Genomic DNA, 12,003 nt, shown 5'->3' with positions numbered 1-12,003 from the left:
GAATACCAGGTGCTGTAAGCTTTTGCTTCTCCTGGATTGGTTTAACTAATACACGTCCTCCTGCCACAGCTGACATTTTTTTTATTTTATTCATTCACCTTAGTAAATAGACACCCCCCATCTATTTCCTTCATTTTGCCTTCTCTGTGGCAAATGACAGCCTGGTCCTTTTCTTGCCTCCTCCAGGGGGCAGTCCAGAGGCTGGTTTTATTTTTTGGCTGCCTCTTGACAGCAACACACAGAGAAGGAAAGTGCCAACAAAGTGCTTTGCTGCCGCAAAATGAGTTGCACATTTCCCATCGAACGTGTCCAGAGGACTTTCTTTGAGTGGGGAAGGGTTTGCGTTGGCCCAGTGGCTTCTTGCCGTGCGTGGCCCATTGCCCACGCTGAGTCCTCCCTCTTTTAGCAAGCAACGTGGCAGCTAAGGTACAGGTAAGCAGGAAAAGGTAGTGTGTCCAGCTCCAATGTAATTGAATGTGGAGACAGGAGGCACTTCACTTTGGTTGTTGTTTTGTTTAGTTTCTTTTTTGGTTTGAAATGTTTAGTTAGTTTAAAAGCCCATTTGTCAGGACAGGGTCTGTTTGTCCAATGTATGTTCTCCTTCTGAAACGACACACCAAGACATGTGTCAAGGAGGAAGGCCCAGGCATTGGGCTTTCTTTAAATACCGTCTGTTCACAGCATCTTGCTACGGCCATACCACCCTGAGCGCCGATCTCGTCGATCTGAAGCTAAGCAGGTTGGGCCTGGTGACTTGGATGGGAGACCCTGGGAATACCAGGTGCTGTAAGCTTTTGCTTCTCCTGGATTGGTTTAACTAATACACGTCCTCCTGCCACAGCTGACATTTTTTTTTATTTTATTCATTCACCTTAGTAAATAGACACCCCCCATCTATTTCCTTCATTTTGCCTTCTCTGTGGCAAATGACAGCCTGGTCCTTTTTCTTGCCTCCTCCAGGGGGCAGTCCAGAGGCTGGTTTTATTTTTTGGCTGCCTCTTGACAGCAACACACAGAGAAGGAAAGTGCCAACAAAGTGCTTTGCTGCCGCAAAATGAGTTGCACATTTCCCATCGAACGTGTCCAGAGGACTTTCTTTGAGTGGGGAAGGGTTTGCGTTGGCCCAGTGGCTTCTTGCCGTGCGTGGCCCATTGCCCACGCTGAGTCCTCCCTCTTTTAGCAAGCAACGTGGCAGCTAAGGTACAGGTAAGCAGGAAAAGGTAGTGTGTCCAGCTCCAATGTAATTGAATGTGGAGACAGGAGGCACTTCACTTTGGTTGTTGTTTTGTTTAGTTTCTTTTTTGGTTTGAAATGTTTAGTTAGTTTAAAAGCCCATTTGTCAGGACAGGGTCTGTTTGTCCAATGTATGTTCTCCTTCTGAAACGACACACCAAGACATGTGTCAAGGAGGAAGGCCCAGGCATTGGGCTTTCTTTAAATAGCCGTCTGTTCACAGCATCTTTCGCTTACGGCCATACCACCCTGAGCGCGCCCGATCTCGTCCGATCTCGGAAGCTAAGCAGGGTTGGGCCTGGTTAGTACTTGGATGGGAGACCGCCTGGGAATACCAGGTGCTGTAAGCTTTTGCTTCTCCTGGATTGGTTTAACTAATACACGTCCTCCTGCCACAGCTGACATTTTTTTTTTATTTTATTCATTCACCTTAGTAAATAGACACCCCCATCTATTTCCTTCATTTTGCCTTCTCTGTGGCAAATGACAGCCTGGTCCTTTTTCTTGCCTCCTCCAGGGGGCAGTCCAGAGGCTGGTTTTATTTTTTGGCTGCCTCTTGACAGCAACACACAGAGAAGGAAAGTGCCAACAAAGTGCTTTGCTGCCGCAAAATGAGTTGCACATTTCCCATCGAACGTGTCCAGAGGACTTTCTTTGAGTGGGGAAGGGTTTGCGTTGGCCCAGTGGCTTCTTGCCGTGCGTGGCCCATTGCCCACGCTGAGTCCTCCCTCTTTTAGCAAGCAACGTGGCAGCTAAGGTACAGGTAAGCAGGAAAAGGTAGTGTGTCCAGCTCCAATGTAATTGAATGTGGAGACAGGAGGCACTTCACTTTGGTTGTTGTTTTGTTTAGTTTCTTTTTTGGTTTGAAATGTTTAGTTAGTTTAAAAGCCCATTTGTCAGGACAGGGTCTGTTTGTCCAATGTATGTTCTCCTTCTGAAACGACACACCAAGACGTGTGTCAAGGAGGAAGGCTCAGGCATTGGGCTTTCTTTAAATAGCCGTCTGTTCACAGCATCTACCAGACCGCCTGGGAATACCAGGTGCTGTAAGCTTTGGCTTCTCCTGGATTGGTTTAACTAATACACGTCCTCCTGCCACAGCTGACATTTTTTTTTTTTATTTTATTCATTCACCTTAGTAAATAGACACCCCCCATCTATTTCCTTCATTTTGCCTTCTCTGTGGCAAATGACAGCCTGGTCCTTTTTCTTGCCTCCTCCAGGGGGCAGTCCAGAGGCTGGTTTTATTTTTTGGCTGCCTCTTGACAGCAACACACAGAGAAGGAAAGTGCCAACAAAGTGCTTTGCTGCCGCAAAATGAGTTGCACATTTCCCATCGAACGTGTCCAGAGGACTTTCTTTGAGTGGGGAAGGGTTTGCGTTGGCCCAGTGGCTTCTTGCCGTGCGTGGCCCATTGCCCACGCTGAGTCCTCCCTCTTTTAGCAAGCAACGTGGCAGCTAAGGTACAGGTAAGCAGGAAAAGGTAGTGTGTCCAGCTCCAATGTAATTGAATGTGGAGACAGGAGGCACTTCACTTTGGTTGTTGTTTTGTTTAGTTTCTTTTTTTGTTTGAAATGTTTAGTTAGTTTAAAAGCCCATTTGTCAGGACAGGGTCTGTTTGTCCAATGTATGTTCTCCTTCTGAAACGACACACCAAGACATGTGTCAAGGAGGAAGGCCCAGGCATTGGGCTTTCTTTAAATAGCCGTCTGTTCACAGCATCTTTCGCTTACGGCCATACCACCCTGAGCCCGCCCGATCTCGTCTGATCTCGGAAGCTAAGCAGGGTTGGGCCTGGTTAGTACTTGGATGGGAGACCGCCTGGGAATACCAGGTGCTGAAAGCTTTTGCTTCTCCTGGATTGGTTTAACTAATACACGTCCTCCTGCCACAGCTGACATTTTTTTTTTATTTTATTCATTCACCTTAGTAAATAGACACCCCCCCCCCCCATCTATTTCCTTCATTTTGCCTTCTCTGTGGCAAATGACAGCCTGGTCCTTTTTCTTGCCCCCTCCAGGGGGCAGTCCAGAGGCTGGTTTTATTTTTTGGCTGCCTCTTGACAGCAACACACAGAGAAGGAAAGTGCCAACAAAGTGCTTTGCTGCCGCAAAATGAGTTGCACATTTCCCATCGAACGTGTCCAGAGGACTTTCTTTGAGTGGGGAAGGGTTTGCGTTGGCCCAGTGGCTTCTTGCCGTGCGTGGCCCATTGCCCACGCTGAGTCCTCCCTCTTTTAGCAAGCAACGTGGCAGCTAAGGTACAGGTAAGCAGGAAAAGGTAGTGTGTCCAGCTCCAATGTAATTGAATGTGGAGACAGGAGGCACTTCACTTTGGTTGTTGTTTTGTTTAGTTTCTTTTTTGGTTTGAAATGTTTAGTTAGTTTAAAAGCCCATTTGTCAGGACAGGGTCTGTTTGTCCAATGTATGTTCTCCTTCTGAAACGACACACCAAGACGTGTGTCAAGGAGGAAGGCTCAGGCATTGGGCTTTCTTTAAATAGCCGTCTGTTCACAGCATCTTTCGCTTACGGCCATACCACCCTGAGCGCGCCCGATCTCGTCTGATCTCGGAAGCTAAGCAGGGTTGGGCCTGGTTAGTACTTGGATGGGAGACCGCCTGGGAATACCAGGTGCTGTAAGCTTTTGCTTCTCCTGGATTGGTTTAACTAATACACGTCCTCCTGCCACAGCTGACATTTTTATTTTATTTTATTCATTCACCTTAGTAAATAGACACCCCCATCTATTTCCTTCATTTTGCCTTCTCTGTGGCAAATGACAGCCTGGTCCTTTTTCTTGCCTCCTCCAGGGGGCAGTCCAGAGGCTGGTTTTATTTTTTGGCTGCCTCTTGACAGCAACACACAGAGAAGGAAAGTGCCAACAAAGTGCTTTGCTGCCGCAAAATGAGTTGCACATTTCCCATCGAACGTGTCCAGAGGACTTTCTTTGAGTGGGGAAGGGTTTGCGTTGGCCCAGTGGCTTCTTGCCGTGCGTGGCCCATTGCCCACGCTGAGTCCTCCCTCTTTTAGCAAGCAACGTGGCAGCTAAGGTACAGGTAAGCAGGAAAAGGTAGTGTGTCCAGCTCCAATGTAATTGAATGTGGAGACAGGAGGCACTTCACTTTGGTTGTTGTTTTGTTTAGTTTCTTTTTTGGTTTGAAATGTTTAGTTAGTTTAAAAGCCCATTTGTCAGGACAGGGTCTGTTTGTCCAATGTATGTTCTCCTTCTGAAACGACACACCAAGACATGTGTCAAGGAGGAAGGCCCAGGCATTGGGCTTTCTTTAAATAGCCGTCTGTTCACAGCATCTTTCGCTTACGGCCATACCAGGTGCTGTAAGCTTTTGCTTCTCCTGGATTGGTTTAACTAATACACGTCCTCCTGCCACAGCTGACATTTTTTTTTTATTTTATTCATTCACCTTAGTAAATAGACACCCCCCCATCTATTTCCTTCATTTTGCCTTCTCTGTGGCAAATGACAGCCTGGTCCTTTTTCTTGCCTCCTCCAGGGGGCAGTCCAGAGGCTGGTTTTATTTTTTGGCTGCCTCTTGACAGCAACACACAGAGAAGGAAAGTGCCAACAAAGTGCTTTGCTGCCGCAAAATGAGTTGCACATTTCCCATCGAACGTGTCCAGAGGACTTTCTTTGAGTGGGGAAGGGTTTGCGTTGGCCCAGTGGCTTCTTGCCGTGCGTGGCCCATTGCCCACGCTGAGTCCTCCCTCTTTTAGCAAGCAACGTGGCAGCTAAGGTACAGGTAAGCAGGAAAAGGTAGTGTGTCCAGCTCCAATGTAATTGAATGTGGAGACAGGAGGCACTTCACTTTGGTTGTTGTTTTGTTTAGTTTCTTTTTTTGTTTGAAATGTTTAGTTAGTTTAAAAGCCCATTTGTCAGGACAGGGTCTGTTTGTCCAATGTATCTTCTCCTTCTGAAACGACACACCAAGACATGTGTCAAGGAGGAAGGCCCAGGCATTGGGCTTTCTTTAAATAGCCGTCTGTTCACAGCATCTTTCGCTTACGGCCATACCAGGTGCTGTAAGCTTTTGCTTCTCCTGGATTGGTTTAACTAATACACGTCCTCCTGCCACAGCTGACATTTTTTTTTTATTTTATTCATTCACCTTAGTAAATAGACACCCCCATCTATTTCCTTCATTTTGCCTTCTCTGTGGCAAATGACAGCCTGGTCCTTTTTCTTGCCTCCTCCAGGGGGCAGTCCAGAGGCTGGTTTTATTTTTTGGCTGCCTCTTGACAGCAACACACAGAGAAGGAAAGTGCCAACAAAGTGCTTTGCTGCCGCAAAATGAGTTGCACATTTCCCATCGAACGTGTCCAGAGGACTTTCTTTGAGTGGGGAAGGGTTTGCGTTGGCCCAGTGGCTTCTTGCCGTGCGTGGCCCATTGCCCACGCTGAGTCCTCCCTCTTTTAGCAAGCAACGTGGCAGCTAAGGTACAGGTAAGCAGGAAAAGGTAGTGTGTCCAGCTCCAATGTAATTGAATGTGGAGACAGGAGGCACTTCACTTTGGTTGTTGTTTTGTTTAGTTTCTTTTTTGGTTTGAAATGTTTAGTTAGTTTAAAAGCCCATTTGTCAGGACAGGGTCTGTTTGTCCAATGTATGTTCTCCTTCTGAAACGACACACCAAGACATGTGTCAAGGAGGAAGGCCCAGGCATTGGGCTTTCTTTAAATAGCCGTCTGTTCACAGCATCTTTCGCTTACGGCCATACCACCCTGAGCGCGCCCGATCTCGGAAGCTAAGCAGGGTTGGGCCTGGTTAGTACTTGGATGGGAGACCGCCTGGGAATACCAGGTGCTGTAAGCTTTTGCTTCTCCTGGATTGGTTTAACTAATACACGTCCTCCTGCCACAGCTGACATTTTTTTTTTATTTTATTCATTCACCTTAGTAAATAGACACCCCCCATCTATTTCCTTCATTTTGCCTTCTCTGTGGCAAATGACAGCCTGGTCCTTTTTCTTGCCTCCTCCAGGGGGCAGTCCAGAGGCTGGTTTTATTTTTTGGCTGCCTCTTGACAGCAACACACAGAGAAGGAAAGTGCCAACAAAGTGCTTTGCTGCCGCAAAATGAGTTGCACATTTCCCATCGAACGTGTCCAGAGGACTTTCTTTGAGTGGGGAAGGGTTTGCGTTGGCCCAGTGGCTTCTTGCCGTGCGTGGCCCATTGCCCATGCTGAGTCCTCCCTCTTTTAGCAAGCAACGTGGCAGCTAAGGTACAGGTAAGCAGGAAAAGGTAGTGTGTCCAGCTCCAATGTAATTGAATGTGGAGACAGGAGGCACTTCACTTTGGTTCTTCTTTAGTTTTGTTTTTTGTTTGAAATTTTTAGTTTGTTTAAATGCCCATTTGTCAATTAAGATTTGTTTATCTTAATTAAATTGGAGGGATGGGGCGTAATGCCCATCTCTAAAATTAAAAGGAGAATGTGTCTGGGAACAAACACTGAATATGGAAGAAGATTTATAAAGACAACGTTCCCAAGAGAAGTGATTTCCCTCCAGCACTAATCAGCCCCTTACAGCACTAAAATGGAAACAGCAGAGGGACCGCAGTATTTCCAGGTGTTGCACAGTCACCAGGTGAAAACCTGTCGCCTGTGCATAAGCCCGGATCATGTGGTGAAGGATTGCCACAAGTTTAAGTGCTACAAATGTGAGGAGAGGGGACTCTTTGCAAGAGATTGAAAAGTGCCTGGATTGAAGAGAAATTTTAAATAAGTGTGAATGTTGGATAGAGAGTGAGGAGGAAAAAGTGGAGCAAGTGAACAGGCAGATACATGAAGGAGACAGTGAGAAGGAGCAAGAGGAGCATGTCAGTGAAACTTCCTATGTAAAGAAACGGTCTGGAGATGGGACTGTAGGCTCATACCAGAGTTTCAAGTCTGGCCTAAGTCTGCCAGCATCAGCAGGAGCAACAGAAGCAGCCACGACATGAGCACACTAAAGAAAAATAACAAATAATTAAAATATATCAGATGGAACATATGTGATTAATGTTTGTTTCTGTCAAGTTTGCATGTATAGCATTCACGATGCAACCTCCATGCTTATAAATGTTGTCTATATCAAAGAAGATGGTATTTACAGATGCTGAAGGGTAGTGCTTCCCCCTAATAGTCAACCAAACCTTAGTAGATGAAAACAGTCTTGGTCGGTTGGTTGCAGGAAGAAAAAAGCAGGGTTAGGGATATGCCTTACAAAATAAAGCAAGACTCATTGATTTCAATCTTTGAACTTTATTTTAACAAAAAATTCAAATGAAACTGGAAAAAAAAATGCAAGTAAAATGTGTGTTGTTCACTTTTTGAATATTTGTCAACATCTCTCTGGCAAAGAACCAACTTCATCTGTGCATTCTCTACTGGTATTTAGTTGTCTGGGAATACTGTGTGAAGTATCTTTGTGAATACATTTGTTTTGTTCCCTCCTTCACGACATGTATATTTATCGCAATATCCAATTAGCTAGGTCGGAAACCCCGGGGCTGAGGGATCGGTGAATATTCTTGCTTTAGTGATTTTGTATTGAAAATGTATTTATTTAAAAAAACGAAAAACTTAATCAAATACATTTCTAAATTCAAATTGCACTCCAAACAAAAAAGCTAATAATATAATGAAGTGATAAAAAATATTATATATTAATATAAGCATTATATTATTAGCTTTTTTGTTTGGATATATATATTACTGTATATTTTGTTATATACATATTTATGTGTGAGGGGTAATTCTATACATCAATCAGACTAAATTACCATTGATAAGCTAAGCGGTGTCCGTCTGGAAGTGTGAGGAGAGGTCACGGTAGGGATAGGACCAGACTGGTGTGCAGGTTGATCACTGGTGCCCTAATAAGTGCAGTCAAAAGAAAGAGGTCAAAAGACAGAGGTCAAAAGACAGGTCATAATAACTTAAAAAAAAAAAAAAGAAAAAAAAATTATTAGGTTGAAAGCCTGAATCACAAAGGCAGCTATATGGTCCACCAAAAAGAGATGCTTGTCCATGGACATGCCTTGGACATTTGTTTATCTGTAACAATAATTTACAGACTAACAACAACGTCTGTTGACAAGCAACCTCTTTATTACATTCTATGGTTTCATTCATGTTTTTTCATTAACGTTTACCAATAAGTGTTCTCTGTACGATATAATTTATTGCCGTTGCCAATATAATCAAAATGTAACATGCAATTTATAAAAGTAACTTTAGGAAAAATTAGGAAATACTGTTCAACACTGGGATACAAAATACACAAAAAAATATGTTCTATGGGCCGCTGATATTCTTAACTTTAAAAAATAATTCTTATCTTGCTGTTTAAATCCGCTATTTGATCCAAGATAGAATTCGGTGTCGCTTCTTACCTGTGGCATCAGCCCAAGTCAGGTACGAATCCATCAATTGACGGAACAAGAACACGATCCTGTGCTGCCTCTACAGAAGCCCGGATAGCTCAGTCGGTAGAGCATCAGACTTTTAATCTGAGGGTCCAGGGTTCAAGTCCCTGTTCGGGCGTCGCTCTTTTTTTCTTCTCTTTATACTTAGGGAAACCAATGTGGTATAAAAATGCATCTAAATGAACTAATCTCAATTATACATGGCGATGTTTGGAATTTAATTTAGTCAGTAGTTTAATTTAACCCTAAATTCGAATTTATGTTAATTTTGTTGAACTTTTGGCCAAAAGTTTGGAATAATGTACATATTTTGCTCTTACGGAAAGAAATTGGTACTTTTATTCACCAAAGTGGAATTCAACTGATCACAATGTATAGTCAGGTCATGAAAAATTAATATTACAATTTGAAAAAAAATTGCAGAACTTCTTAAATTACTTCAAAGTATTAAAAAAAAAAAAAAAAACCTGAGCTCACCTAAAATCTGAATTTAAAGCATGTATCTGCGAGGAGGATTTGACTGTCACAAATAGTTTAGTGCCAATCATGGTAAAGCATAACACCTACAGTAGCCTACACAAGCATGAAAGTTCCCTATCGAGAGGTCTCTCCTATTGCGTAAGTAGCTTACGCTATGGGAAAACTTAGTTTCTCGAGAAATATTGAAGTCTTTATGTAAAACGCATTGCAGCTGCACAGCAGACAGTGATGAGCGAGGCAGCTCGGTCATTGGCTGTGCTGCGGCAACTGCTCGAACCAGTGACGGGGCGACTTAGAATGCGCGACCAATGGGGGCGCGTCCCGCATTCGCGCGCTCAGAGCCTGCTGAAATTAGCATATGAGGGCTATATAATGAACGTCCCGTCATGCCAGTTCTTTTAGATTTAATCTCCTTCAGCGAAGATCTTCTCTTCGCTGGATCCTCCGGATTTTTGGAGTCTTTCGCCGCCGTGGACAAGCTTACAGCGGGACTACTGAGAGGACGCCGGCATCTTCAGCCGCCTTCGAAGCCTTCTGCTACGCCATCCAGCGGGCATCGCATATCCTTTACTGAACAAGCGTTCGCCCCCGCGACACTTTTAAGAGTAAAAGAGTTATTTTCCAGGCATTGTTTCAAATGCCTTCAGCCTCGTGCAGAGGCCCTCTTTCCGACGGAGATCGGCACACCATCTGCACTCGCTGCCTGGGTCTGGACCACGCAGAAGCTGCACTCATTCAGGGCGACCTGCACGCGCTGTCATCAAGCGCTGCTTGCCTGGAATTTGGACCTAACGACTGCAGAGTTGTCCTTAGGCCAAAGCACGGGTATATTCCTAAGGTGCTCTCTACACCCTTCAGAGCACAGGTGATATCTCTGGCAGCGCTATCGTCCTCAGCAGACGAAGGTGATGCAAATTTACTCTGCCCGGTCAGGGTGCTCAGAGTATATTTGGAACGTTCTGCCCTGTTCAGACAGACGGAACAATTATTCGTATGCTTTGGCGGCCGAACTAAGGGTCTCGCTGTCTCAAAGCAATGAAAATCGCGCTGGATAGTGGATGCTATAGCGCTAGCTTATGGAGCCAAGGGCCTTCAATGCCCCTTAGGCGTCAGAGCTCACTCTACGAGGAGCATGGCCTCCTCGTGGGCATGGTCGAGTGGGATACCCATTGAAGATATTTGTGCGGCGGCAGGCTGGGCCTCGCCTTCGACATTTATCAGGTTTTATAACCTACAGGTCCCCTCACTGCATTCCAACATTCTATCAGTATGACTGTGGAATGAACTGGAGTATGTATATGCTGGGCATCATCTCCTCCCTTATAAGGTCCGTCTCTGACCGACTTAGAGGGTTTATTATGCGTACCAGTACACAAAAGCTCAGTACATGAGATATGTGCTTGTGTTTGTACAAGGAGCACCCCACCTTGAAGGCAAGGGCCCTGTCATACCCCACTATATAGCTCGCCGCTGGCCGGCTCGTGGAATATCACTTTGCTTTAAGGCTCAGGCACCTGCCTCTGGCTTTATAGAGCGAAGTCAGCACGCACTGGCGTTTTACATGGTGTTCCCATAGCGTAAGCTACTTACGCAATAGGAGAGACCTCTCGATAGGGAACGACTCGGTTACTAACGTAACCTCGGTTCCCTGAGAGGAGGGAACGACTATTGCGTAAGCTGCCGTGTCTGTGCTTGGTCAGTTCGCTTCAGTCGATTGAACCTAAAAGAACTGGCATGACGGGACGTTCATTACATAGCCCTCATATGCTAATTTCAGCAGTCTCTGAGCGCGCGAATGCGGGACGCGCCCCCATTGGTCGCGCGTTCTAAGTCGCCCCGTCACTGGTTCGAGCAGTTGCCGCAGCACAGCCAATGACCGAGCTGCCTCGCTCATCACTGTCTGCTGTGCAGCTGCAATGCGTTTTACATAAAGACTTCAATATTTCTCGAGAAACTGAGTTTTCCCATAGCGTAAGCTACTTACGCAATAGTCGTTCCCTCATCTCAGGGAACCGAGGTTACGTTAGTAACCGAGTCGTTAAAGCCGCCACATTTAAAGCCTCCAAAGCCTCACAAACACTGAGAATGTATTTTACATTGAAAAAAGCTCCCATTCTGCAGTTGAACTTTTGAAATGAAAAATATTTGCTTTAATAATTACTTTATTTTACGGTGCCATTGTTACAGTGTAATTATACATTTAAGAACAGAGTAATATTAAATAACAACATGTACTTACTATAAGGTTATGAATATGGTTTGATTTAGGGTTAGTTGCATGTAATTATGCATCATTTACTGTTATTACTCAAGTAAGAACATGTAACAAGGACACTAAAATAAGGTGTTTTATAAAGTTTTTTATTTAGAAGGTGGAAGTAGATGCCATCTTCAGGATTTTAACAAGGTAATAGAATGTCATTTTGTGGAAAAACATTAGAGAAAAATTATTCAAAGCTCTGTTTTAATACAAAAACTGGAAGGAGTCTTTATTAAACAACATAGATTTTAGTAGTATTTGGTAATCAAACAAGCTAATATTGCTTTGGCAAAATGTCTTTTGTTGTTCTAACTAAATAGATGTAGTTTTGTATTTCATATACACTCACCTAAAGGATTATTAGGAACACCTGTTCAATTTCTCATTAATGCAATTATCTAATCAACCAATCACATGGCAGTTGCGTCAATGCATTTAGGGGTGTGGTCCTGGTCAAGACAATCTCCTGAACTCCAAACTGAATGTCAGAATGGGAAGGAAAGGTGATTTAAGAAATTTTGAGCGTGGCATGGTTGTTGGTGCCATAATACATTCTAGGGTTTACAAAGAATGGTGTGAAAAGGGAAAAACATCCAGTATGCGGCAGTCCT

At 44.3% G+C, this 12,003-nt stretch overlaps 4 non-coding genes and 1 pseudogene across 4 annotated transcripts; all 5 read left to right on the top strand.

The window, feature by feature from the left end:
- Positions 1-1,464: 1,464 nt before the first annotated feature.
- On the top strand, positions 1,465-1,583 carry LOC127654498 (5S ribosomal RNA). Its single transcript, XR_007971936.1, has one exon. It is a non-coding gene; the product is annotated as a 5S ribosomal RNA (ribosomal RNA).
- Positions 1,584-2,960: 1,377 nt separating this feature from the next.
- LOC127654506 (5S ribosomal RNA) lies at positions 2,961-3,079 on the top strand. The gene has a single exon (XR_007971944.1). It is a non-coding gene; the product is annotated as a 5S ribosomal RNA (ribosomal RNA).
- Positions 3,080-3,757: 678 nt separating this feature from the next.
- LOC127654499 (5S ribosomal RNA) lies at positions 3,758-3,876 on the top strand. Its single transcript, XR_007971937.1, has one exon. It is a non-coding gene; the product is annotated as a 5S ribosomal RNA (ribosomal RNA).
- A 2,073-nt stretch (positions 3,877-5,949) lies between these two features.
- Positions 5,950-6,058, top strand: LOC127654510 (uncharacterized; annotated as a pseudogene).
- A 2,639-nt stretch (positions 6,059-8,697) lies between these two features.
- On the top strand, positions 8,698-8,770 carry trnak-uuu (transfer RNA lysine (anticodon UUU)). The gene has a single exon. It is a non-coding gene; the product is annotated as a tRNA-Lys (tRNA).
- The last annotated feature ends 3,233 nt before the right edge of the window (positions 8,771-12,003 follow it).

This window comes from Xyrauchen texanus, chromosome 13 (genome assembly GCF_025860055.1).
Source record: "Xyrauchen texanus isolate HMW12.3.18 chromosome 13, RBS_HiC_50CHRs, whole genome shotgun sequence".
NCBI classification, from domain to species: Eukaryota; Metazoa; Chordata; class Actinopteri; order Cypriniformes; family Catostomidae; genus Xyrauchen; species Xyrauchen texanus.
This window is presented reverse-complemented; position numbering and strand designations above follow the sequence as displayed.